Raw genomic sequence first — 23019 nt, 5'->3', positions numbered from 1 at the left:
AACTCCAAATTAGCCTATAGGGAATATTTTTTTCTCCCTTCATTGAAGTTTAAGGTCAGATCTAAGCAAAAATTTATTTGCAATAAAATGGGCTTGGGGAGAACAAAAACGTAGTCAGCCATAGATTTTCCAAATTCTAGACCTCCTTTGGTCACTGACCAGTTTTGTAACCTTATTTCTCTAGTCTTACTTTCTCATATCTCATCTTTTCCCATTTGTATAAAATATCTGGCATTTTATGCATAATTATGCAATTCATCCTGATTATATTTACCTGTGCTAAATAGACCTGGAATGTTTAATAGAATTTGTTTCCCAAGGCAACCCATGACTTTACATGTGCCCCAGAATTTTCCTCTGAAATAATGAAAGTTTCCTAGCATTACAAAAACTGAAACAAGGTATTTTTTTCTGGTTTATTCTTGATGAAAAAATAAAATAAAATTAGAATACTTGGGAACTGAAAGAATCAGGAAAGTACATGCAGATGTGCTTGCCCTAAAATGAAAACAAATTTTGAGGAGAAATGGAGAAGCAGCATATAAGGTTTTACTGATGCTCGAACTTTTCTTCTTTGCTAAGACTATGCAGTTTTTTTCTTAGAACCGTATAACTAAAGGGGTTTTATCAAACACTAGCACAAGTGTACTTTAAGGAAACGAAACAATTATAAAACTCTACATGGAAAAGTGTTGATATGTCAAAAATTGTAAGTTAAGTAAGACTAGTTTACTTACAAATGCTGTAGCATTTCATACATTGTATAAGACCAAGCCTGGTGGCTCATGCCTGTAATCCCAGCACTTCGAGGGGCCAAGGCGAAAGGACTGCTTGAGCTCAGGAGTTGGAGACCAGCCTAGGCCACACAGGGAAACCTTTGTCTCTACTACTACTACTACTACTAATAATAATAATAATAATTTAAAAATCAGCTGGGTGTCGTGGTACTTGTCTGTAGCTCCAGCTACTCAGGAGTCTGAGGCAGGATGATTGCTTGAGCCCAGGAGTTTGAGGCTGCAGTGAGCTATGATGACACCACTGCACTCTAGCCTGGGCAACAGAGTAAGACCCTGTTTCTAAAATGTAAATAAATAAAAATAAAATGTAGTTCACTTATGAGAATTATATCTCCATTTAAACTTTATTAAATCTGTATTGGTTAAGGTGTTGTACAGCTTTGATTTAAAACTTATGTTAGCACAACATCTTGCGTACATAAAAATGATGTTAGATGTTGCAGTGGTTCTTTCTGTTTTTTCATTTTTAACTGAGGACTGTGTTGCAAATGTGAACAAACCAGAACCTCAATATTGGTTTTGCAGATTAATACTCTGAAATGTACAATTCTGTCATTTGATGAAGTAGTATAAGTGGACTCAGGGTGGATACAGAGTATAATAATGACATTAAAAGTAATTTAATTTGAACCTTCATGAGAAAGGCCTGTAGATTGTTTTCTTTAGGATAAATCCACAATTAGTTTCCAAATATCATTACTAGCTTGAAGCAATAAACCCCTTTCCCAAAATAGTCCAGAAGGAAAAATTTTCCTTTCTTTTCCGACCACCACTATGCAATTTCAAAAAAAAAAAAATTGTAACAAGTTATGTTACAGTTTCAAATGCTCAATTGCCTTCTAGACTGTTCTAATTCAGAGCATAGAATCCACTGTGTGCACCTGTCCAGATCCTCACATTCAAGTCTGCTTTGATAGCCTGCTCATTGGAACACTTCCACATCACTGTCCCTTTGGGGCCTCATCTGCTTACACTGCTGGCTGTCTCAGCCCTCCCAGGTGTCAGCTGGGCTCCAGCACAGCCCTCACTTCCTAGTCACAAGGGGACCTGCAGCAGCCCAAGTGTCCAGACCTACATTGAAGGGACACATAGGGGCTGTGGTTCTTCCCATCATGTCCATAATCAGAGGAAGTTCTGTGGAATGCCTGAGACAGAACTTCCTGAGCAGCTAATGACACAACTCAGAAGTGTGGGGTGTGATGCCTCATTGTTCAGCAGCGAGAGACAGAAGAAAGAGGTTGACAAATCCAGTTTCTCAGAAAGAAACATTTAATCGTGTAAACTAAAAATAAAATTCTACACCCCCCAACAGACTGAATGGACCGTTTCTTGGCCAAGTTGGACCCCAGAGAAACCTTGAAAACTGAATTCTCAGCCATGACAGGATAGGAGGTTGGACGCCACTCATTAGACCCCCTCCCTTACTAATGGCTAACCACCATTAGGCTTTCTTTCCTAGGGGCTAAAAAGAAACGAGCCCTCTCAAAGGACTCTACCACAGATATCAACCAACCACCTGAAAAAAGACCACCGACCCCGGAGTAGTACTGACCAGTCTATGGAGAACGGGCCGTAAGGATTTTCATGTCCTCTGCTTCATCTTTTGGCGTCAGAGGGCCGAAAACTCTACCCTCGGATCATGCTAATGCTGCTGTTTTTTTGTATGTGGGACCCATGAGGGCTGAGACGCTCAACTGCACATAAGCGTAGTTCTCCTTTCACAAATATACATGACTCCTCCCATACCTTATGGAATGTGTACACTTGCCACCCTGCCCAACATAGATTCCTGTTCCAGTTTTCCCTCCCTGGAAGTGTCCGTTTCTGGTTTCTGGCTATAGGCTACAATTCCCAGCCTGTCAGAATGGCACCCTGAAGGCTGCAGCCCTTTATGAGAAATAAAGCTCTCCTCTCCAAATTTATGAACCTTGTCATTCTTCAGTTGACAATTTACGAACCTTGTCATTCTTCAATTGACTTAGGAATATTAGCCATATCTCTGGTGGGGGTGAGAGGATATGGTGGATCCCTGCACCATTCTCCCTCAGACCCAGGGTTTTTGGTTTTTGTTTTTTTTTTTTTTTTTTTTTTTTTTTTTTTACCATAGGGAAAGGGTAACGTGCTTCAAAAGGAATTTGTAAGACAATTGAAGTAATTTGCTCAAGGACAGAATTTGTGGTAAGTCAGTCAACACATCTGAGTAGCATTCAAGATGGAGTTGCTTTACCTCCACACAAACTTAGAGTAATGAGAAAAATAAAAAAGCCAGCAGATAAATTCCTGTCCTGTCTTTCTATCTCACACTTTCCTGAGTAGCAGGGGTTACCTTACGACCTGCGTGGAATACGTCCTTAGTGTTAGTGAGGAAGCAAAAGGTGCTTTGTTCTAAAGCTGTGGATTCCTGGACGATGTACTACATTTTCTCCTTCCCTGAATCACTTCTTTTTCCCTCACTGTTGCTACACTAGCATTGCTTTTTCAAGAAAGTATTAGGACTTAAGCTTTGACCCAGGCTATATGTTTTTAGGGAACTTTAAAACGTTCACTTTAGGCATATGTAATCTTAAACACATAAGAAATCTAAAATATGAGAATAATTAAAAGACTTTCAGTATAATTCCCCCGAATATCCATAGTTTTCACTCCTTAACAACAATACCCCAAATTAAAAATATATATATGGCAAAAGTCTCCTTAATGCCAGTCAATTAATCTAGTTCAGAAGAAAGCTTTATTTTTCTCATAGCTCTGTACCATATAATATAAAATGCTAATAATTTAATTTTTTATTTTATTTGTATTTTTTTTTGAAACGGCGTCTCGCTCTGTCGCCCAGGCTGGAGTGCAGTGGCACGATCTCCGCTCACTGCAAGCTCCGCCTCCCAGGTTCGCGCCATTCTCCCGCCTCAGCCTCCAGAGTAGCTGGGAGTACAGGCATCCACCACCACGCGCGGCTAATTTTTTTTTTTTTTTTGTATTTTTAGTAGGGACTGGGTTTCACCGTGTTAGCCAGGATGGTCTCAATCTCCTGACCTCATGATCCGCCCGCCTCAGCCTCCCAAAGTGCTGGGATTACAGGCGTGAACCACCGCACCCGGCCAAAATGCTAATAATTAAAAAACAAAAACAAACAAACGAAAAAAAACCTTAGTGAGGACTGGTGAAAAATAAAATAATTAAGTCAATATTTTAAAAGAAATACAGGAAACATTTTATTTAGTTTACTATGGAGAAAAGATCCTATAAACAATAATGATAAACCTTAACAGAAACAAATCCATTGACTGTTTTTTAAAACAAATTTTATTGAGGTGTAATATTCATATAAGAAAATGTACTCATTTTTAAAAATGTACCCACTTTACAGTTTAATGAGTCCTGACAAATACGTATATCCATGTAACCACCATCACAATCAAGATTTAGAATATTTGCATCACTCCAAATAGTTCCCTTGTGACCTTTTGCAGTCACATTTTCCTACCCTTACACCCAGGCGACTGCTGGCCTCATCAGCTTTCACTTCCTGTCACTATACAGTTTTGTCCATTCTAAAATTTCATGTAAATACAATCATCACACACACGTGTTAGGTATGTATGACATGTTATGTACATGTGGTGTATATATCTGCTCTTTCTCTCAGCACGTTTTTGAGACTCATCCATAGAGTTGTGTGTATGATTTTGTCCTTCCTATTGCTAATATACTATTGTATTCAGGTACCACATGTTGATGCACATTTGCATTACTTCTCATTTTTGGCTCTTACCAATGAAGCTGCTATGAACATTCATGTGCAAGCTTTTCTGTAGATATATATTTTTACTTATTTTGGGCAAATATGTAGTAGTGGAATTGCTGTATCATAAGGTAAGTGTACGTTTACTTTTATAAGAAACTGCCACATTATTTTCTAAAGTAGTTGTACCCACAAGCAATGTGCAAGAGTTCCAGTTGTTCCACGTCTTTCCCAACATGACATTGTTAGTTTTTATAGCTATATGTATTTATATGGCTAGTCTTATCTCCTGGTAGTCTTATTTTGTATTTTCTTTCTGAATAATGATGTTGAGCATCTTTTCATATGCTATTGGCCATCTTGTATCTTTTTTGCGAAGTGTCTGTTCAAATCTTTCATCCTTTTTTTAATTGCTGTGTTTGTCTTTTTATTCACTTTTAAGCAATAGAAAGCTGGCAGAATCTACTGGGCATCTTGTAATCTGTAAATATCCCAGGAAATTTTAGTTAAATTTATGAAATAAACTGTTGGCAATAATTTATTACCTCATTTTCTGCTTCAATCTTCCTTTTTCAGGAAACTTCATCTATTTTAGCTTTCTATCCATCCTTGGAACAGGCCCAGACTTTCTCCTCACTTCACATTGCTCTTACAATTAGCTGTGCTTAGAATTTCTTCCTCCCTATCCCCTGGCTCCTTCTCATTTTTCTAGTCTCAGCTCCAATGTCATATCCTCAAACGTACCTTCCCTGACCACCAAAACTAAAATAAGGACTTTTATACCGTTTCTTATCACGGCACTCTGTTCCATCACTTCTCACAATCTGCAGTAATATATTTTTATTTGCTTATTTGTGTGTTGTTTTGTTCTCCCACCAACTTGTGCTGCATGAGAGCAGAGATTATATTCAAACTGTTTTCCAAGGAATCTCCAGCACATTGCACAGTGCAAGGTTCACAATGAGTGTTGAATAGATATTTGTCATTGAATGAATATCTTAATTCTCTATGAGTTATTAAATTGAAGGGTGAATAGGTTTAGAACAATCATTCCCTATAGTTCTTTTGTAGTTTTTCACAACTATGAGTAATTCACAAATGCAGATAACCTTGTAATTCCTTCTTACTTTCTTGTTCATCAGGAGATTCTTGTAGTAGAAGAGGCTTCATAAGCCTTCCTAGATAAATGTATGCAAAAATGGATATTCCAAGGAGCCATACAGATTTGTCCTTGACTTTTTTGGAACTCCATATCAATGTTGAAACTTTTTAGAAGTTTACAACTTTGGGAACTACCCTAGAGGGATTTTTGGAATAACAAGGTTAGCCTACGTCTACTGGGCTATTACCGGGCTCATTGGGAGACTAGGCAGATTCCATAATGAAGAAAGCATGCCCAGGAGAAGACAATGAGGAGTGGTGGGTAGCCTGGTGAGCACCAACACAAGTGTTGTCATGCAGAAATGCAGGATCAATTTTTCCTAATCATTGAATGTGAGAATGAATAAATGAATAAAGATCTTGGTTTTAACTTTTTAGCCCCCGCTGCCGCGGCTTTTTCTCCCCCGCCGCCGCGAATTTTGCCCCCACCCCGCCTCGGCTTGTTGCCCGCCGCGGCTTTTTACCCCCCGCCGCCGCGGCTTTTTGCCCCACCGCCGCCGCGGCTTTTTGCCCCACTGCCGTCGCGACTTTTTGCCCCCACCCCGCCTCGGCTTTTTGCCCGCTGCGGCTTTCTACCCTAACCCGCCGCCGCGGCTTTTTACCCCACCGCCGCCTAGGCTTTTTGCCCGCCGCGGCTTTGTGCTCCCCCCCGGCTCAGGGCTTTTAGCCCGCCGCGGCTTTTTGACCCCTCGCCGCTGCGAATTTTGCCGTCGCGGCTTTTTGCCCCCCGCCGCTTTTTGCACCCCGCCGCCGCTGCGGCATTTTGCCCCCCTCCGCTTTTTGCACCCCGCCGCTTTTTGGCCCCCGCCGCCGCGGCTTTTTCCTCGCCGTGGCTTTTTTCCCCCTGCCCCCACGGCTTTTTACCCGCCGCGGCTTTTTGCCCCCACCCCACCTCGGCTTTTTGCCCGCCGCGGCTTTTTGCCCCCCGCCGCTGCGGCTTTTTGCCCCCTGTCGCCGCGAATTTTTGCCCGCCGCGGCTTTTTACCCCCCGCCACCGTGGCTTTTTGCCCCCACCCCGCCTCGGCATTTTGCCCGCCGCGGCTTTCTGCCCCACCCCCGCCGCCGCGGCTTTTTACACCCCCGCCACAGTGGCTTTTTGCCCGCTGCCGCGGCTTTTTAGCCCCCGCCTCTGCGGCTTTTTGTCCCCCGTCGCCGCGACTTTTTGCCCGCCGCGGCTTTTTACCCCCCGCCGCCGTGGCTTTTTGCCCCCACCCCGCCTCGGCATTTTGCCCGCCGCGGCTTTCTGCACCCCCCCCCCCGCCGCGGCTTTTTACACCCCCGCCACAGTGGCTTTTTGCCCGCCGCCGCTTTTTACCCCCCGCCGCCGTGGCTTTTTGCCCCATCGCCGCCGCGGCTTTTAGCCCCCACCCCGCCTCGGGTTTTTGCCCGCCGTGGCTTTCCGCCCCACCCCCGCCCGCCGCCACGGCTTTTTGCCCGCCGCGGCTTTTTGCCCCACCGCCGCCGCGGCTTTTTGCCCCACCGCCGCCGCGGCTTTTTGCCCCACCGCCGCCGCGGCTTTTTGCCCCACCGCCGCCGCGGCTTTTTGCCCCACCGCCGCCGCGGCTTTTTGCCCCCACCACGCGTCGGCTTTTTACCCGCCGCGGCTTTGTGCCCCCATCGCTGCCGCGGCTTTTTGCCCGCCGCGGTTTTCTGCCCCCACCACGCCTCGGCTTTTTACCCGCCGCGGCTTTGTGCCCCCATCGCCGCCGCGGCTTTTTGCTCCCACCCCGCCTCGGGTTTTTGCCCGCCGCGGCTTTGTGCCCCCCGGCGCCAGGGCTTTTAGCCCGCCGCGGCTTTTTGACCCCTCGCCGCTGCGAATTTTGTCGCCGCGGCTTTTTGCCCGCCGCGGCTTTTTACCCCCGCCCCCGCCGCGGCTTTTTGCCCCACCGCCACCGCGGCTTTTTGCCCGCCGCGGCTTTGTGCCCCCCGCCGCCGCGGCTTTGTGCCCCCCGCCGCCGCGGCTTTGTGCCCCCCGCCGCCGCGGCTTTGTGCCCCCCGCCGCCGCGGCTTTGTGCCCCCCGCCTCTGCGACTTTTTGCCCGCCGCGGCTTTTTACCCCTCGCCGCCGTGGCTTTTTGCCCCACCGCTGCCGCGGCTTTTTGCCCCCACCCCGCCTCGGCATTTTGCCCGCCGCAGCTTTGGGCCCCCCTCCCCGCCGCGGCTTTTTGCCCGCCGCGGCTTTCTGACCCCCCCCCGCCGCCGCCGCGGCTTTTTACCCCCGCCGCCGTGGCTTTTTGCCCCATCGCCGCCGCGGCTTTTAGCCCCCACCCCGCCTCGGGTTTTTGCCCGCCGTGGCTTTCCGCCCCCCCACCCCCGCCGCCACGGCTTTTTGCCCGCCGCGCCTTTTTGTCCCCGCCGCCGCGACTTTTTGCCCCACCGCCGCCGCGGCTTTTTGCCCCCACCACGCCTCGGCTTTTTACCCGCCGCGGCTTTCTGCCCACCCCGCCTCGGGTTTTTGCCCGCCGCGGCTTTTTCCCCCCCCGCCGCCGCGGCTTTTTCCCCGCCTCGCCGCCGCGGCTTATTCCCCCCACCGCGCCTCGGCTTTTTGCCCGCCGCGGCTTTGTGCCCCCCCGGCAGCCAGGGCTTTTTGCCCGCTGCGGCTTTTTGCCGCCCCCGCCGCTGCGGCTTTTTGCCCCCCGCCGCCTTTTGCACCCCGCCGCTTCTTGCACCCCGCCGCTTTTTGCACCCCGCGGCTTTTTGCCCCCTCGCCGCCGCGGCTTTTTCCCCGCCGTGGCTTTTTCCCCCCTGCCCCCGCAACTTTTCACCCGCTGCGGCTTTTTGCCCCCCGCCGCCGCGGCTCTTTAGTCCCCGCCGCCGCGGCTTTTTGTCCCCCGCCGCCGCGACTTTTTGCCCCCACCCCGCCTCGGCTTGTTGCCCGCCACGGCTTTTTACCCCCCGCCGCCGCGGCTTTTTGCCCGCCGCGGCTTTCTGCCACCCACCCGCCGCCGCGGCTTTTTGCCCCACCGCCGCCGCGGCTTTTTGCCCCCACCCCACCTCCGCTTTTTGCCCGCCGCGGCTTTCTGCCATGTATCTGGTGTGGAAAGTTCTCTATTCCTGGTTCATTGACTTTCTTTTTTCATTTTTAATCATTAAAGCATTTGTATTTTGTTAAATGTCTTTTCCGAATCTATCGAGATGATCATGCAATTCTCGTTTGTTATTCGACGGATAAGATGTATTACCTGAATGGACTTTGGGCTGTTAAACCAACCTGGGATTACTTGTATAAGTTTCACTTTGTCATAGTGTATAGTTCTTTTATATGTTGCTAGATCTGATTTGTTAGTATTTTTTAAGGAATTTTGCATTTATACTTATAGTAGTTTTATTTTTCTATGCTATTTGGACTAATTTTTGTATCAAGGTAACACTGGCCCCACAGAATAAATTGGGAAGTGAATATTTCTCTTTTTTAAAAAAGCTAGTCAAGAATTAATATCAATTACTCAACACTAAAAAATATTATTATAAATTATTAATTTCTCTAATTTTTATTTTCTTCCTTCTGCTTGCTTTAAGTTTAGTTTGCTATTCGTTCCAGTGCCTTAATGTGGAACATCATCTTATCCTTTCATTTGTCTTTTCATTTTGTAAATAGTGTCTTTTTAGCATCAGGTGAGCTTCCCAGGTTGGTAGTACTCCATGTTTATTGCTGTACAACGACAGGTAATATGTCCTGAAGACAATGGAAACTTAACATTCAAAACCTCCTGGATTCCATCTTACATGCTATGTCTCTTCAATTGATCCTAATTTCTACCCTTTCTCTATTATAAACCATGAGTACAATGGCATTCAATGAGTTCTGTGAGTCTTTCTAGTAAATTGTTGAAACTGAGGGTGTTCAGGGGAAACCCCTGAACTGGCAGTTGGTGTCAGAAGTGAGAATCTTCTTACGTGGCCTCTCCCTTTGAACTGTGCAGCTGGACGCAAACTCTGCACAATTTGGGCCAGAAGTCTCGTGTTGACTTTGCAGCCTAAAGTATCTTGTAGTTTGTCTAACCCTCAATAAATTTGCTTTCATCAAATATTGTGTTTGTTACCCCAAAATTACCATCACGTTTTTTTTTCTCCAAATAACTAACATTGGGAGAAATAGCCAGCTGAGTCTGTAACTCAACAGAAACAAGTGATCCTTATACTATATACCATATAAGTGGCCATTTCATTTTGCCTTCTTCCACCAAATCTTAGCAACCTCAACCATTGCCATGAGCCACTGTAGGCCTACCAGCTACAAACAAACAAGTATCTTGTAAAAACACTTCATACTCCCATTTGATACATTTCCCAGCAAAGAGATGCCTACTTTAACTCTATGCAAGTGGCTCATATTCACGAAGTCTGTAGAAATTATTCATGTAATGTGAGAAAATCATCCCAGCGATGCCAGCACATTCTCCTTCCCATGATCTGCTTAGTTTGCAAACATATTCAGGCCATGGGTGAGAGATTTGTATTTCACAGTACAACAGTTTTACGGAGGGCATTGAAACTTACATTGAGCATTTTAGTACAGTCACACATCACTGAATGATAGGGATACGTTCTAACAGATGTATCCATAGGCAATTTCATCGTTTTGCAACCATCACAGAGAATATTACAAACACCTAGATTGTACAGCCTACCACGTCTAGGTTTTATGGTATAGCCTCTTTCTCCCAGGCTACAAATCTGTGTACTACATTACTGTACTGAATACTGCAGGCAATAAGAACAGAGTGGTAACAGGTTATGTATCTAAACATACTTACACGTAGAAAAGTATGTAAGAATATTATAATCTCATGGGACCACTTTTGTATATGTAATCCATCTTTGACTGAAATGTTATTATGCATGACATGACTCTATGACAAAAATAAAATAACACATTGTAAAAAAATGTACACAGGTATCAAACAAATTAATATTGTAAAAATAGAAATATTTATTCAGTGTAAGAATTTGTAATGATCACAAAATATTCACAGCTTATATTTTAGTATAGCTTCAAATGCCTAGTGCAATTAGTATTTATTTCTGTATTTTAATCATGTGTACAATAAATATTTTTCAGGTTCAACAATATATATCAATCCAACTGGCTCGTATAAATACTAGTTAGCATCAGTTAGTAAATTCATATATATATACACACACGTGAATCAGTCTGTATGCATGTATGTGTGTGTAAATGTAACTGTATGTGTGTGTAAACGTAACTGGATGCATCCTAATATTTACCCTTACCTACAAGGTTTCCAAGATTCGTTTATTATCTTTAAATGGTGTGCATTTAAAGATTTACCAAATAAAACCGCAATCGTGGAAAATATCAAGATGTTATTAAATTCATCTTGTGCACATTATTGTTTCTTTAAATTTATGTTTCTTGCAAAACTTGCGGTAATGCTCATGCACAAAATAATTTTCTAAATAAAAAATAAAAACATTTTCTCAGTCATTAATTCTTAATAATTATTTCTCCCCAATAATTACTGTGAATTACTTCTTAATTCTTAATTATAGAATAATGATGCCCTTCAGAGTTCTGAATCTTTTGCATATTGTATACATTTCACTAACTAGAACATCTTCTGGAATACTGACATTAATTAATGTCACTCAGCAATTAATGATTTCAAAGAAATTAAATACCATTCATATTCTGAATCACAAGGGTACTTTGGCATCTAATTTAATCAAGCTTTTTGTATCATCATCTACACTTTAATTACTTAACAAACATTTCTCTGTGTGAGAAAGATTGAGCAGGTTATTGTGCTTTTTTATGATGCAACTTTTGCTTAATCTAGAGATAGGCAATGCTCCCTATAAGGGACAAAGAGAAAAATGAAAGAGCAATAGAGATGTGACAGGCATGGAAAAAGACAATACATTTATAAAACAAATAGGGCCACAGATGATGATAATGGGGATCAAATGTTGAGATACTGACTCAGTTTTTATCCGCACTGTACAATAGAGCAAATCATTTGTTAATTTTTTTACAAATGGAATTTAATTTAATTAAGATGAATACAGTGTTTTAAACCAGGCAGGTCATCTTAAAATAAAATAGTGGAAAAAGTGATAAAACCAATGTAAAAATCATAAACATTTTATAAAGAATTTTTGTCATGTAATTTAATATTTTTCTTTATTTAAAATCACCCAAATCAAAATAATTTTATCTTAATTAACAAATAATCATCAGAAGTTAACAAATTTTTACTTTATACTACTAGGTTTAAAAATTCTTCACTATATTTTTAATCATACATGCTTATACATAAAATAGACATAGGGTATATGTTTACATGTTCACAATATTATATTGCAAGTGTTCCTATGGATGTGGTTTTTCAATAGAATTAATAAGTACTTTTAAAAAGTTTCCATTTCAATGATACATATGTTTGATTTTTCTTTGACAAAGCATACATATATTGATAGGTAATAATAAGAAAATCTTCTAAAGACATTACAGGAACATGAATAAGTAATTAAATCCTCAATAATTTGTAATGTTTTATGTAAGCGGAACACATTTAACTGAAAATTGCTTTTATATAATACTCAAACGAGACTAAAAACATTTTAACTAACGGAGTAAGTCTTCAAATTGATAATCTGAACTATATAAGAGGAGAAACTTCAAGCACTCAAATATTTGAAATGCTACAAAATATTTGTATAAACTATTATTTAACAATTTCTGTTTGTAGAGGGCTATACAGTAATCAATATAAATGACATCTCAGTCTTTCTATAGCTTTGACCACATTTACCTCCTAATTTTAATTATTAATATGTTGGAGCAGTGCATACAACTAGATTCCGATCTTCCTTTTTAATGAGTAAAAATATGTCCTTTGACACAGCATTAAAGAAAGAGCACCTTGTATAAATTCAATGCCAAGAGACAAGATATTCTTGATTCTGAAGTCTTGTTCTTTTATACAGCAATGTAATTAATAAGAAGAAAAGCAGGACATAGATATGGAGTCTATTTTCATCAAAAATTGTCTATAGATTTTGATGATAAAAATTTAAAACTCTACTATATTTAGTTAGTCACAAAACACTAGGTTGTGGGAACATATTTGGTCAATAAAACACCCCTACCAAATGCTGACAAGAAAAAAAGTTAGGTACCACCTTTCTTCTCTGCAGATGGCCTGAGATGGGTTAATTTGAAAGAATGCTTCCAAACCTGAGGTGAGCCCTGAGAACAGCATAATCCACTGCTGTCTCCCACATTCAGTTTCTCAGTCTGTGCTCTTTTAATTTTGGGGGGAGGGAAGCCAGTCCTTTAAAGCGATCTTCAGCATGATGGCAGAGCCAAGGAGTGTGGACAGGTGGCACGGTGTCTGACTTTGTTCCAGCAGCCACTTGGGCTTTCTCTGGGTCTTCTCTGCCCTAGGGATAGCACTACTATTGAAAACATGTCTTTGTGACATTCTCTATGCCAGGAACTCCCAACATATTTTCCTTGAAACTGATGAAATGAATAAAAATAAACCAAGAGCTGTGCTGTTTGTTTCTGTTTCCTCCTTTCTGCAGCCCTTCTTGATCATCTAATATTTTTAAATACATTGTCGATCACCAAAAGGAGCATAAGGGCTTTATTGGTTTGTAGCAGATGTATTAATAGCCCAGCCCCTATTCCTTACCTGTAGCTGCTGGGAAGAAAACCATTCTTAACACTCTACAAGGTCTCATCTCCAGAATTTGCACCAGTTTCGAGCTGAGGACTTTCTCTAGCAGCACGGGAGCTTGTTACTGGGCATGAAGTGGGAAGAAAAGGTGAGGGTAACTAAGAAGAATCTCCCTGGATTCAGTGATGTAATTCTGAGGCATGTTCCATATAGCTTCCCATAGAATTAAGCCCAGATATCTAACACAGGAACTTACCTCTTAACACGTGTGGTATTGGCTTTTCTCTCTTTCCTGTTTTATTTTGTTCTCTTTTCCTTGTCTCACTTTCGCTGTGTCCTCACTCCTGCTTTAAGAATACCCAAACAAATACGTTCATTTATTTTTTTAGACTCTCAGAACACAGTTGATAGTTGAACTTGTAATCTATGATAATCAGCTTGGATGCTATATTGACAGGAAGATGGTGAACTCACAATGTCTAATTAAGATACAATTTAAAAAATATATTGAATCATGTCCAAAGACTTAAAAAGCCTAAGCGGCAGCGTCACAATTTCTTCTTTTTAGTTTATATGGTTTCTTAAACGCCTACAATTATTTTAACGGAAGCCTTGAGTCTAGGAAAAATTGAGACATATGGAATAAATTACTAACCCATTTCTCCTTGAAATCCATTAGATGTTTGATGATTCTTCACATACCTTTCTGAACTGAAAAGCTAGTTGGGAATTATTTTTATAAGCATATCCTTATGTAGTATTTTGTTTCTAAGAGTGAATTGAAGGTTTAAAGATTAAATTATTCTATCCGGAGAATAAAAAGCAATTATTTCACAAGGAGAACATGTGTATGTTGACACGACATTTTAAAATCTAGATTTTAAAATAGGTCCCATATAATTTTGAGTCAATTAGAATATGTTTGTATCAGTCTGTCTACAGTTTAACACCTGTCAAAAGGTACTTGAACTAAAAGAAGTAACTTGAACAATTTTGAAATTTATTATTCCTCTGAAACTGATTAAAAGAATGACGGTAGAGTGAAATTTGGATTGGCAAAATTTAGGAGAGAAATTATTCCTTGGAGATCAACCTCTGCCAAGATAGTTTATAATGACATTGAGACTTTTTGATTTACACAATTTGTTATATAAAAAATACTAAGACGATGACAGATAATACACAGACTTTAATTAAAATTGTACTAAAATTAAAAGTCTAAATAAATTACAAGGGTACGTGGTACATCTAAACGTATGTTTATATATTTTATTTGTGCATTTTATTCCTAGGGTTGCTTTTGCTTTAGTTTGTAAAACGTTCTTATTTTTATGACAATGTAGTATATACTAAATAAAGAAAAATCAGGAAATAGAAAATGAAGAAGGAAACATTAGCTATCGTCAACCAAATAAAAATTGTGCAATCTCTAAGTACATGAACGATGTATTATTTGTACAGCATGTACAATGTTTATGCTTCACAGGGTGAGGTAGAGACTGCAAAACATTGAACCTGGGACAAAGAAGAAAGTAAGGAAATTTTCACAATATATTAATATTACAGAAAATGTTGAACTTAACAGTTAAGATACAAGTAGTGAAAAATGATAGTATTTAAGGAGATCTAGAAAATTTAATCTATATCAGTAATGTGTGAGAAGTATTAGAATAATGCTTGTATTTCTGGATTGGCATCGATTTCTATTGAGACTGGAAACATAATAGAAGTGAGCAAAAAAGAATTTAAATCGTGGATACTTGAGTTTTATACCTAGGAGTTCGAGAAATATATTTTGTTACTATCAAAGCAGTTGGCACAAGAGTGTATAAAATTCCCTAATTGTGTCTATGTGGTGAAGACATAGACAAACAGAGAATAGCAAAACAGAAATAGCAAAACAGCACAAATAAATTTTACCTGTATTTTTACGTAAAAGCCAATTAGAGTAGGAAAACATGAAATTTGTGTTTTATCAAAACTTTTCTCTTATAGTATAGTTGATTATATTGCTGGAAAAAAATTGAATTCACAAAAAAAAAAAGTAAAATATAAGGTCAAAACCATGGGAATGCAGGGAGCAGACAAAATACACCTAAACACTGAAACTGATTTTGCCCTACGGACATGTAGCAAAATGAATGAGTGCAGATTCCTACTGTCATACATCACATAGGACAGTAAAGAAATACATAGTGTTTCCCAAGATAGGGCATCACACAGGAGCTCTTCCCTAAAGCTAGCACCAAAATTTATATCCTCAGTCTAAAGAAGAATCAGAGGTAAATTATTCTCATTTCACATTCCCTGGAAATGGCAAATAAAAATGACTTGAGATTGGACAGATTTAAAGAAACTCAATCCTTAATGATTTACAGCAATTAATTTAAAAATTGTTTAAATGTGCTGTCCAAACATATGTCCAAACACCTTTAGGCCAAGAATTAATATAATGTGGTCCCAGAATGGTGGTGCCTTTAGTAGACTCACAAAAAATTCAAATTCCCTTTGGAAAATTTTCTTCTTACTAATATGCAAAAGTGCACAATAATAATTTTCAGAGAAAAATAAATCTTTGTCATTCAAGGCATCCAAGTACGCAAGGAAATGATATTCCGCCATTTGAAAGGAAAGCAGAAAAAGAGTACAAACAGATCCACAAAGGTTCATTAGTAGAAATATCACTGTTAGATTATAAAGCACATTTGCTTTCAAAAAATTTAAAAAAAGAATATATTTTTAGGAGACTAACAAATTGATGTAGTAAATTTGAAAAGTAGTTTGTATATAATATTTTAAATTAAAAACCCAAAAATGAACTCATCAGATTAGACATGGCCATGGTGAGAGTTCATAAATATTTCAGAATGCATTAGAGAAAATTTTAAAAAAGGCACAATGTGGACAGAATCATGAAGAGACATGGAAGATTCAGTGAGAAAGTGTAGCATGTGTTTAGTGAGTGTTCTCATAGAAGAAGGGAACTGGGAAGGGACAATATGTGATGGTATTTTGGCTGAAAGTTCTCTAGACTTTTGTAAGACACTAATCCACATATTCAAAACTTCTATGCATGCTAAGCAAGCTACAATGGAGATAAACCTACATCTGCATATCTCCTAGAGAAATAGTAAACAATCAGGAAGGGAAAAATATTTCAATTAGCACTAGAAAAATCAAATTACCTTTAATCATATTGAAATCTGAAAGCATGAAAGGTAAAATAAACAATATTATTTGTTAAGAATAATAATGCCATTCTGAAATTCTCAACCAAGAAAAATATTCATCAACCTATGGCTAAATCACATATTTAGAGACAAAAAACAAAACACCACCAGCAGAATTCCACTAAAGAAACTAAAAGGAAACTCTGAAAACATGCTTCAGAAAGATTGGAGTTCTGAAATCAAAGAAAGAACACAGAGCAAAATATATTGTAAACATACAGATAGATCAAAATAGAAAATTAGGTGTTGAAACAAAAGGATATTTAAAATTAGATAAGCACTGCAATATGTATGTTAGGAAGCAAATTATTAGGGCTGAAGTATTCAAAGACCCCTTAATTGTCTGACAAGAGCAGAAAGGTATGACTTTGCAACTCTTTTTTTTTTTTTGAGAAGGAGTCTCATTCACTCTTTCTCCCAGGCTGGAGTGCGGTGGCGTCATCTCCGCTCACTGCAACCTCTGCCTCCCAGGTTCAAGCAATTCTCCTGCCTCAGCCTCCTGAGTAGCGGGGATTACAGCCACGTGCCACCATGCCTGGCTAATTTTTGTATTTTTAGTAGAGACGGGGTTTCACCATGTTGGTCAGGCTAGTCTGCAACTCCTGACCTCGTGATCCACACGCCTCGGCCTCCCGAAGTGTTGAGATTACAGGCATGAGCCACTGCGCGCCACCGACTTTGGAACTTTAAAAAATTGACTGGACATTATGCATTTCTCTGTTGTATCTATGAAAACAATAAAAATCAAAGTCATAATTTTAAAACAAGAAGACAGAAAGTGATAGGAGAAAATGAGACATTTTATATATATATATATACACACAACAAATTAATAATACAAAATTAAGTATAAATGATCAAAGATTCACTTAAACCTAAGTAGACAATGTTCTTGTTAAAATACAAAGATTGGCAAAATTTAAAACATCCGTCTCTATCATGGTTACAAGAGACACAACTAATATATAAATTTACAGAAACTTTGAAGTTCAAACAATACAGATACTGTGTATATATGATATACATGCAAACATACTACATGAATATAATTTTTTAAAAAGTTGCTATGTAGACAAAATAGAATGTAAGTTAGAAACATTTATTAAAATAAGTTAGTCTAACCAGTGTGATAAAAGTTTTAAGTTATTAAGAAGATGTGATGACTTAAATGTGCATTAGCCTGATACATACATATATATACACACAAACCACACACTCTCTCTCACACACACAGACACACACGTATTTAGAGAGAGAGTCAAATTATATAAAGCAAAAATATCAGAAGGTAAGTAGAAATGGATAAGCCCCCAAATATTATAGACATTTCAAACACACGTCTTTCAGTAATAGATAAAAGAAAAAATTAAAAGAGTAAGTTTTAAAAGAAGCTAGTGGATTTTAAAAAGGGCAAATATTATATAAGGAACATGAATATGATAATTCATGTTATTTTCATGTTCATACAGAATACTTACAAAAATTAACATTTTCTAGACCATACCACAAATTCAAACAATTTTCACGGAAATAACGTGACACAGAATATATTTCCTAAACAAACAGCAATGAAGGCAGATATCAATACAAAAAGGAAAGTTAGAAACATAAGTGTAATAATATTGGTTGGAAGCTATTTTAATGAATATTGAAATATTTTAAAGGTGAATAGTCAATACAAATAAACCAAACACTTTTGTAAGGCCACTAAGATGCATGTGTAATGTGTAATGCCTCCTTTTATAAGGAGTAAATCTGTAACATCACCTGGGCTATTTGACAACTACAAAGTGAACGTGAGAAGGAGAAAAACAGTGAGAGAGAGAGAGATAAAACCAGTATAATAAACATAAAGAATGAAGGAGATAGCCAGGCGCCATTGTTCACGCCTGTAATCCCAGCACTTTGGGAGGCCGAGGCAGGTGGATCACCTGAGGTCAGGAGTTCGAGACCAGCCTGGTCTAACATGATGAAACCCACTCTCTACTAAATATACAAAAATTAGCCTGGCATGGTGGCATGCATCTGTAATCCCAGCTACTCGGGAGGCTGAGGTGGGAGAATTGCTTGAACGTGGGGGGTGGAAGTTGCAGTGAGTAGAGATCACACGACTGCACTCCAGCTTGGGCGACAGAGCAAGACTCCGTGTCAAAAAAAAAAACACCAAAAAACAAAAAATAAAAAAACGAGGAAATAGTACACGAAAAAGCAGAAGTAAAGCAACTGGGTATATATTTAAAAATGCAAAAGCTCACTTTTTCAGAAAAATATTAAAATATTAAATCTAACAAATATCTAGGTAGACTGATGGAGAAAAATACAGAAAATGCACAAAAAAACAATTACCTGGAATGCGAACGTTACAAAACGTCAGCAGTTGTAGATTTTAAATAAGCAATGATTTTTGAGTTCAACCATGGTGGGGTATATTGAAAAGAATCTCTCAGAAAAAAAGAAAAAGAAAACTGTTATAAAGCTATGTACAAAATGTTAAGCACTATTAAAGTCTTCCAAATCTACCAGTTACGGAGTTATTGGTCTTGGACTAACGCTCCTGAAAAGAAAAAAACCAAACAAAATAAGACAATACCTAAAAACCTGGATAAAATGGCCTACCGTGGGCACTGGCAATGCATCCAAGCAGGTAGGACCTGGGTGCTACATTCTCTTTGTCAGAACACAAAGCATTCATACACTCTTCTCACCCTCACTTTCACCTTTTAATCTTTGATCTACTATTAAATGTATTCTACATTACTATCAATCCTTTGCTCAAAATTTCTTTACTCACATTTTGCTTGATGCACTTGGATAGACTGTTCAAGAAAGTGTGAGTAGTGAATTCCTCAAACTCTTGCATATTCAAAAGCACATTTTTGAACCCTGATGCTTGAAGTGTAGCTTGGGTAACAGATGGGCTTTAAGCCAATTTTGGCATGCAAGGGGTTGAGTTTATTAGGCATCAGCACCGCTGAAAATCGTGGGGATGCAGGCTTAATTTCAACACTATTCTAAATACTTGAAAGATATTATATAAGTCTTTAATAAACTCCTGTGTCTACAAATGGTTCACATTAACTCAATATCCATGATTAAACATGTATAAAATCAAGGCACTGTTCTTTAGTGGAGACTTGCTGGCTATTCTATGAGAGGAGGTTATTGTTATTGTAATCTCATCCTCTCATAAAATTGTATCATATTACTCATAACCAGCCCTTCATATTCTATTCCTATTTTGGTATTTTAAAATAAGATATCTTTGAAACTCTTGAATTCAAAGAGGGAATCTGAATAATTTTTAAAATGTCAATGAAATGTCATTTCTTCATGCTGCAACAACTAAAAATTGACTAAAGTGCTTCTCTTCAATCTTTCTGGAACATTTTTTGTCTAAATTCTAAGAAAAATCACAATAGGTTTTAACCACAAATGTGAGAATATTCTAAATGTTACGGTGGAACAATTTTTTAAATATTTTACAGTAATTTTTCATCATGGTGACAGTGTGCTAAATTTTTTTAAGCCAACTATTACTGTAGACATTTAAGTCAGGATTCTAAGAAGCTGTTCTAAAGTCCAAAATTGAGTTTCATATACGCTGATATTATATATATATTTGCTTAAAAAATTAATACATGTGAGCTGTGTTTCAAATAGTTGAGAGATTATTATATCAAAGATTCTTGATTATATAAAATGCCAATTACTTATAGGCAGACATGCTTTAAATAATTACTAAGGCAGTTGTGGTTGATTCTACTCTTGCTACTGGCATTTATATGGACATACTATTATGGTCCGAAGAATATTTAGGCAAATTTATACCTCATATGATCAGAAGAACAATGCAAGATAGTTTATATCTGAAAGGAAAAAAATCTTTATATGGTTCTGAAAGCGTAAATCATTAACAACTTGGATAATAATTAGCATAAAAATACACAAACATGCCCTCTTCCTCGCAGTAAGTACACAGTGACAACAGAATCAAAGCATGTGGCTATGTGCATGTTTATATTTCAAGACGCAGAGCACTCTATTCCTCCTCTCTGCCCTTTCTAGATGGCACAATTCCTCATGAATCTAAGTGCAGTTATAGGGTGGATTAGGGTGACCTGCCATTTGTATGCAACTTATCTCTAGTTTGGAAGTAATTAATGTCAAAATATATTTTTAAAAGATAATTTCAAATTTCAGGGCAAACTAGCATGGTTTCACCCCTTTTCTTTGGAACATTTTTTCTAAGGTTGGAAAAGTAAGGTAGGCTTTAGTACGATTTTAAATAATAAGTTTTCAAAGTGAGACGCAAAATGGTGGCGCCAACACATTTCAAATCTGCTACATTTTGAAGACACTTATTGGAGAAAAGACCTTCTCATCATTTTTCTCTTACAGGAAAGGAAATAACATGTACAGTTGACCCTTAAGCAACACGGAGGTTGGGGTGCTGGCCCCCCTGCACAGTAGAAAATCCACTATAACTTTGACTCCCCCAAAACTTAACTACTAATAGCCTACTGTAAGCCTTACAAATAACACAGTCAATTAACACATATTTAATATGGTATATGGCTTATATACTGTATTCTTAACAAACATGCCAGAGAAAAGAAAAAAGAAAATCATAAGGAAAATAGATTTACTAGTTATTAAATGGAAGTAGATGATCAAACAGGTCTTCATCCTCATCCTTTTCATGGGCAGGGTGTGGATAAGGATGTAGAATTGTTGGTTTTGCTAAGTGGACGTGCACAGTTCAAACCCCTGTGGTGCAAAGGCCAACTGTATAGCCATTGAATAGCAATTTATTTTTAGAAATTAACCTCACTAAAATACTCTTAGAAGGATGCCAAAAAAAAAGTGAATAAGTATTTTTGGTTCATCTATTACATCATCTCATTTCATTATTTCATTTCTTTTCATCATTTCATTTCCTCATTTCATCATTTCATTTCATCCTTTCATCACTTCATCATTTCGTCTCATCATTTCATCTCATTTTATCATTTCATTTCATTCTTTCATTTCATCACTTCATCTCAACATTTCATTTCATCCTTTCACTTCATCTCATCATTTCATCTCATCATTTCATTTCATCTCATCCTTTCATCTTTTCGTCTCATCATTTCTTCATTTCATTTCATCTTTTCATCTCATTTCATTTCATCAATTCATCATTTCATCTCATTTCATTTCACTTCATTTGTTGCATTTCATTTCATCATTTCATTTCATCACTTCATCTCAATATTTCATTTCGTCACTTCACTTCATCTCATTTCATCATTTCATCTCATGATTTCATTTCATCTACTTTCATTTCATCATTTCATTTATTTCATCATTTCATCATTTGACTTCATGTCATCATTTCACATCATTTCATCATTTCATCTTTTCATTCCATCATTTCATCATTTCATTTCCTCATTTCATCCTTTCATTTCATCTCATCATTTCATCCTTTCATTATTTCATTTAATCATTTCTTCTCACTGTTGCATTTCGTCATCTCATCACTTCATCATTTCACTTCATCTCATCATTTCATCATCTCATGATTTCATTTCATCTCATCATTTCATCTCATTTCATCTTTTCATCTCGTCATTTCATTTCATCTTTTCATTTCATCTTTTCATCTCATCATTTCATTTGATCATTTCATCAATTCATCATTTCATCATTTCATTATTTCATCATTTAATCATTTCACTTCATTTCATCATTTCATTTCATCATTTCATATCATTTCTTCATTTCATCATTTGATCTTTTCATTTCATTTCATCATTTCATCATTTCACTTCATCATTTCATTTCATCATTCCATTTCATTTCATTTCATTTCACAATTTCATCATTTCATCATTCCATTTCATCATTTCATTACATTTCATCATTTCATCATTTCACTTCTTCTCATATCATCTTTCATTGCGTTATTTCATTTCATCTCATCATTTCATTTCATCATTTCACTTCATCTCATCATTTCATCTCATCTCATCATTTCATCTTTTCATCTCCTCATTTCATTTAATTATTTCGTTTCATTTCACCTTTTCATCTCATCATTTCATTTCATCAATTCATCATTTAATTTCATTTTTTCATCATTTCATCATTCACTTCATCATTTCATTTCATCATTTCATATCATTTCCTCAATTCATCATTTCATCTTTTCATTTCATTTCATCATTTCATCATTTCATTTCACTTCACTATTTCATTTCACTTCACTATTTCATTTCATTATTTCATTTCACCATTTCATGTCATCATTTCATTTCATCATTCCATTTCATCATTTCATTTCATTTCATCATCATTTCATCTCATTATTTCATTTCTTCGTTTCATCATTTCGTTTCATTTCATCATTTCATTTCATCATTTCATCATTTCTTTTCATTTCAGTGATACATGTATTTA

The 23019-nt window shown here is 38.3% G+C and overlaps 1 long non-coding RNA gene and 1 pseudogene across 1 annotated transcript in view; one reads left to right on the top strand and one right to left on the bottom strand.

Annotated features, from left to right (window-relative positions):
* LOC117978246 (neuroblastoma breakpoint family member 15-like) overlaps nt 1-23019 on the top strand; it is a 512107-nt pseudogene that overhangs the window by 219179 nt on the left and 269909 nt on the right.
* Nucleotides 10625-23019, bottom strand: part of LOC117974368 (uncharacterized) — a 43084-nt gene continuing 30689 nt past the window's right edge. The window contains exons 2-5 of the long non-coding RNA XR_010112708.1: nt 17183-17301; nt 16531-16548; nt 13602-13692; nt 10625-13469 (exon numbers count right to left, since the gene is read on the bottom strand). This is a non-coding gene — a long non-coding RNA (uncharacterized LOC117974368). The remainder of the gene's footprint in view (nt 13470-13601; nt 13693-16530; nt 16549-17182; nt 17302-23019) is intronic.

Source organism: Pan paniscus, chromosome 1 (assembly GCF_029289425.2).
Source record: "Pan paniscus chromosome 1, NHGRI_mPanPan1-v2.0_pri, whole genome shotgun sequence".
Classification (NCBI taxonomy): Eukaryota; Metazoa; Chordata; class Mammalia; order Primates; family Hominidae; genus Pan; species Pan paniscus.
The sequence above is the reverse complement of the archived record's forward strand: the minus strand, read 5'-3'. Positions and strand labels throughout refer to the sequence as shown.